This window comes from Pocillopora damicornis, chromosome 8, assembly GCF_964200805.1.
Source record: "Pocillopora damicornis chromosome 8, jaPocDami1.2, whole genome shotgun sequence".
NCBI classification, from domain to species: domain Eukaryota; kingdom Metazoa; phylum Cnidaria; class Anthozoa; order Scleractinia; family Pocilloporidae; genus Pocillopora; species Pocillopora damicornis.
In genome coordinates, this window is record NC_142677.1 from 8,433,272 (window position 1) to 8,439,469 (window position 6,198).

General features: G+C 39.1%; 1 pseudogene across 1 annotated transcript; it reads left to right on the plus strand.

Moving 5' to 3' along the window:
- Window positions 1–1,493: 1,493 nt before the first annotated feature.
- LOC149041271 (uncharacterized) lies at window positions 1,494–3,389 on the plus strand (annotated as a pseudogene). The gene is made up of 3 exons (XR_016179315.1): window positions 1,494–1,585; window positions 1,990–2,103; window positions 2,252–3,389. The product of XR_016179315.1 is annotated as an uncharacterized LOC149041271 (transcript).
- Window positions 3,390–6,198: the final 2,809 nt, after the last annotated feature.

The following is a 6,198-nucleotide window of genomic DNA, read 5'->3' on the forward strand; positions in this document are numbered from 1 at the left end:
CGAGAGGCGAGGCGAGAGGCAGAACAGTTCGCCAAACAAAGCGCAGCCGAGGAGGTCAATTTGGGGCAATCAAGAACAAATCCCCTGGGTTGCAGGGTAAGGGCTTTAACCAGGGACAACCAGATAACAAGTCCAGCAACCTAGCCTCTTAGCCACACTACTTCCATTGCTCTTTTTACTTCCTTCGGCTTTTTTTTTCTACAAAATCGGCAAGAGGCCTTTCGGTCCTCCCTTAGAAAGATGGACATAGTATAAGATATCCACCTAGATATTTAGCAAAGTTGGGTTACTCTTACACTATCTTAAAAACTGGATGCCGGTTCAACGTCGAGAAAACTGTACTCACATTGTTCTAAAGACATAGACATGTATTCTACTTTGAATGGTACGATCGCTGATCAAAAGCTTGGTTTAAAAACTTGCTCTAAACTTTTCTATTCCTTGCCATCCTTTTTCCTAAGAACTAGAAACTAGTTTGGTCTCCAGTTGGAGGTAATTTTGAGACAAGCAGCTCGAAACTGATCGCAATAGCGCTAACACAACGATTAGGACCAAACTTGAGAACAATGTGATTACGTGTGGTTTTTAAACAAAATAAAGTCACCCTCTGTCTTCTTTCGCATGTATAAATACAATTAGATTTTATTGTTGATGATCACAATTGTTCAAATCCTGCGATGTGTCGCTGGGCCTCGGAAAGCATAACGTTGGCAAGAAAGCAAGGCAAAAGACCGACTTGTAAATACATTTTCACTCATATGCGCAGCCACGATCGGATAGCAAGAATAACGTACAACCTAGAAATTGTAATCCATGGTCAAATTCAGTCTCTGTTGGAAACATTATTACAATCCCAGAAGCACACATTGAAAGCTAGCGAGATTTACTTTCCGCCTGACTCTCTCATTCTTGTTAGCTATGGCTTGTACCAAGCAAACAGCTCGGACTGAAGTCAACAGGTGGAAATAGTTAACCACTAAGGCAGCCCGCAAAAGCGCTCCCGCTATGGGTGGCGCGAAGAAACCTTAGCCTTACAGACCAGGGACAGTTGCACTTCGGGAAATCCGTCTCCATCAGAAATCTATGAAGTTGTTTATCCGCAAGTTGCCCTTCCAGCAACTTGTGCGGGAGACTCCACAGGATTTGAAACCTTCTACAACCTTCTTTACCCCTTTGCATTTCTCCTCCTCCCTTCCCTTATGCGTCTTGAAGCTGTAAAGTTCTGCTTTCAACCCCACGAACTCTTAGATGTTCTTTCCACCATCTTCATTTTTTTTATCATTCCCACCACTTTCTTGATGTAGCCAGTCGGAATGCTAGAGGGGTGATCTTTTGGGACGTTACTTTGTCGAACTTATCTTCAACATCATACTCATATCGTTCTTGAAGTCCTCGAGTTCAACCTCAAACACGAGACTCTCAGTATCTGTTAAGAGCAGCTTTGCACCATCTCCATATTTAGATTCGAGGATATTTCAATCGAGACCGAAGATATGAATTTCAGTGGTAAAGGACAAACAGCAACCGAAGTTTATTTCGCGCATGACAATGGAGTTCAGTCAGGCGTTTCAAGATCAGACAGAAGGTATTGGGGCGATAATTTCAGAAAAGCGATAGGAATAGGAAGGTTCCCATTGCACTAACTCAGTACCAGGGTGCCAACGAAAAGGAGGTACCAGAAGTTTTATTTAATTAAAATTCCAAATCTTTCGGAAAATCCTTGAATGAGGAGCTCAAGATTTTCGTCACTCCATCTTAAGATTTCAAAGCTTTATTCAGAGGGATATTCGCAGAAAGTAAAAGCAAATTCGTTTCAGGAGCAGAATCAAAGATATGGCTTGCAAAACTTCATATGACAAAATAGTGGTCTTAGCAGCTCAACTTTGCCTTCTGATGTCAAACGAGTGGGTGAGGTATATCTCCAAACATTCGAAATCCTTGATGACCAAGTGAAATCATTTCTGATGTTTCATTTCTATTTAACGTCAGAAATATTCTATTTGAGATGGGAGAAATACAGAGCCGGAATCGCCCCTTTCAGGTGATTTAACTTTCAGTTAAATTAATTATAATTAAAATACACCTTCATTCAAAAAAATCTGTGCGAGCATAGATTTCAATCTCATATCCAGGAGGAGGTAAAAAGTTCAGCGTTGAAGGAGAGGAGGCTATCAAAGGCAATCTGATATATTTCATACGTAATGACAAGGTAAAGGTTAAAAATCAGTTTGACCTCTTCATTACAGATTAGTTAGGAGGTCTGACACAAGCTGATGAAGCGAGAGTGAATCAGTCGTGAAGCATTCGTCTATTGCGTTCTTGGTACTCAAGTAAATGTCAGATCATCAATCTTGTGTTCATCAGGGAGTGCGAAAGAGGCTCAGCGTGAGCTCTTCGTGTTGGCTGAAGATACAATCAGAAATCCGGACATTTTGAAAAGTGTTCAGAGATATCAAATCGCGATCGATAAAGCAAAAGTCATATTGGATCTCGCAATATCTCCTATTACTTTGCTCATGCCTTCAAATCTTCCTCTGAACACTGAGAGTACAGCTGGATACAAAAACAGTTTGAAGAAGGCAGCTGCTAATATGAAACTCGAAGTGAATAAATCAGCACATTTGGAGTTAAAATCAGTAGGAGTCAGGTACATGAATGGAGGGCCTTCAAAGATCAGAGGGCCAACTTCTCACCCATCAAATACAATCAACAAGGAAGAATTAACTTCAAACTAATCATTAAATTTACTACCGTATTTATTTGGCTATAAGCCGAGCGATTTTCACACAAATTCACGCTAATATTTGGTAAAATCTAAGCTACAGAAGGGGGTTCGGCTTATAGCCGAGATTTTTCCTAAAACAAACTTTTTCAACATAATAGAACGATGATGAATGGGCACGTATTCGCGTATGAGCCGAGCGAAAATAAAGAAAATAAACTGAGGGTACAGTATGTTGGTCATAAACTTTTTTAATTTTGTGGTGGCTCCTAAAGGAGCCGTTTGTTTGTAGTTGGAGCGATCTGTTCTTACTGCTCGTCGTCTTCCTTGTCGTTATCGAATTCATCATCCATTTCCTCATCCTCTGCATTAGCGAATTCTTCTGCGTAGATGGCGTCATCTTCTGTGCCGTCGAGGGCGTTGGAGATACCGCATACCTGCTACAATTTTAAGCTTGAACGAGAGGTTGTACGATATACGACGAGCTTTTGACGGATTGACTTTGATGAACGATTGCGAACACGGAATTGTTTGAGAAAGGTTTCTAAACTCAGATTGTTTACTCAGTGCCGTGCACTAAGTTTTATTGACTCGATAGGATCACATTAAATTCATGTTAACTATGATTTGTCGCTTTCAGTTCAATAGCCGAAATCAATATTAATTAATTATCGGTTAACGCTTTGCAATCTTACTTTCTTATACTTTTTGATCCATCTAAATGTTCATGACAATCAGTGTGTTTCTTTTGTGAAGTCTCTGTCTTTTTATGAACATTGTGTTCTAAAATAGTTCTCGACTTATAGCCGAATGTTTTGGTTTAACTTTTCGTGATGATGCCGCTGAGTTTACAAATTGGAAGTTTGGGGTCTCGACCTATAGCTGGGATCGGCTTATAGTCAAGTAATACGGTAACTTCGCTTTGTTTTTATTAGCAGCGTTTTCAGCGTTCATGATTCATCGTTTCTGTTTTTAAAACTTGCTACGTGTTTGTTCAACTATGAAAAATACAACTCCCATCATCAGTACCCATGAATTTCCACCAAGAAAGCTAATCACTGATCCAGCAGTCTTGAACACGAAGCCGACTATTGAACCGATAAGACCTAGGATAATTTCCGCGATCTTACTTCCAATAGCCTCAAACCCATTTCCAACTCCTTTGATAACAGACTTCAGGCCTTCTTTCAATGCCCTCACAATCCCCCCAATCGTAGTACGAACTGCTAGGATAACAGCTGAAACTGTGAAGCCATACTTCTTGTAGATGTTTCTCACTCTCTCTCTCTCTCTCTATGAGTGGAGAGCCCTCTTCGAGTTCTTCTCTCTCATTCTAAAGATCATCAAGCTGTTGTCTATTTTCAGTTAACCTTTCTCTTGCTCGTAATCTTATAGCTAGGTCTTTATTCTCATCATTGACAATCCTGTAATCTTCTTGAAGAGTCGTCTGTTTCTTTTCAACTTTTTTACCTTTCTTAGCATACAACTGTTCTTTTGTTTCACCTGAATCTTTCTTTGTTGCTTTCGGAGGATCTGGATATATGTCTCCTTGTAATGTAAATAAGGGGGGAAGTTCCACCTAGAGGACCATAATTAACAACTTTCCCTTTGTATCTTCCTTCTGAAGGAATATTTATGGTAATAACCCTTCCGTTTTTACCATATCCATCATAAATATGCTCAAGTGTTATTGGGGCCGTTCTTATCCTTGATTTTTCAGGTGAATTACCCTCAATGAAAGATGTTTGAGCAGTTTTTTACTCTTTTTCTTCATCTCTATTCATTGTTGTTATTTCAATCTGTTCTCCGGATAATCCTGGGGTAGAACTATACTCAGCTTTAAAAGGTGTTGTTGTATTTCCATCATCATTATCATCATATCCATCATTTGCATTTCCTTGTTTATCAAGCATACGATCTTCTTCGCCAAATTCTGCGATTTTGAATCTTTTAATATAACATCTTCTTTCGACATGTTCGCTCTCTCGTGCTCAGTAAAAAGAAGGTCTTTCTAGAGCTCAAATAGATCGTAGCTAGCGGTATCTTGCAAAATTTCTCGTACGTATTTCACTGTAAATCGTTCAACAAGAGCTCTCGATACATTGTCTATGTGGAAATTGTTTCCATGCCTACTTACCGTCCGATCAAAGACTAATGCAAGAGATTCTTACACAATGAGTACTCCTTCATCAAGCTTTGGAACGACTCAGGGGTCCTTTTTTTACTCCGACTGTGCCTGTATCATTTACTAAATACAATAATCTTTAATTCACCGGGCTTAATATTTACGATCTTCATTTGCATCGTCATTGTGCAAGAGCATCATATTGGACATTCATATCATTGGTTGGAAAGTTACTAAGGGTCCCACCAAAACACGAGGCTGTGATCCATCATCAGACCAAGACTAGCACTATTTCAGAAAACCCCATACGGTTCCATTCAGAGCATCATCCGACTCTAAGATTTGTATAAAACTTTTAGAAAATGAATTATACTTCTTAGTATCCATGAATCGCGCTTTTCTGTCAAAGCTTTTTTTTTCATAAATGACAACATTTTTAATTGTAAATAGTTTTAATTATATTGTAAATAGTCTCACTTCTGTTTTACTTGTATTATCTGATTAATATTTCATCTCTTTTTCTATCTACATATTTATGTACTTATCCAGTTATTTATTTGTTATTGTGGCATGCCTATGGAGTAGCTGGTGCATTTTTTTTATTGTAAATAGTCTCAATTCTGTTTTACTTGTATTATCTGATTAATATTTCATCTCTTTTTCTATCTACATATCTATGTACTTATCCAGTTATTTATTTGTTATCGTGGCATGCCTATGGAGTAGCTGGTGCATTTTTTTTTAAACTAAACCGAAAAGCTAAGTTAAAGTTTTTGACAAGTTCACTTTCTAGACAATCGCCTTAAGGAGTTCATAGCGGAGCACAGCTGATATGATGCGATGTCTGGTTTGCAATGGCTTGTTGACAAACTTTACCCTGTAAGTTAGCCGCTGAAAGCGGCCGTTAGCTCCACGAGCTGAGCAAAGAAGAGCTCTGTTAGTTGGTGCAGTAAGGTGTCTGTGCCGTAAATTCAGTAAATACCGCACGAGTTACAGATGTAGGGAGCTTCCCTGCTTTCTAATGGCAAAGTTAAGTACTCCTCGTGTTGTTATTTCTATTAAGTATAATCTAATCATGGCGTAGATGTCGAATAAACCCTAGATGAACGTCCGTGGGAGTCGAGATAAGTGATGACGGAAGTAGATCACAAACTTTGGTGAACACAAAATGAGGCAAATACCCTAGATTACGGTAAGAAAGTTAGCATGGCTACCGTGGGCATGCGCGGAATGTTGTGTTGCCATTGCTATATGCAAATCATTACATTTCCTGTGACGGCATCGTTAATAATGTCACGAGCAAATAACCTGCGGGACTTGTGAACAAAATAAATTCTAGTGACTTTGCTTC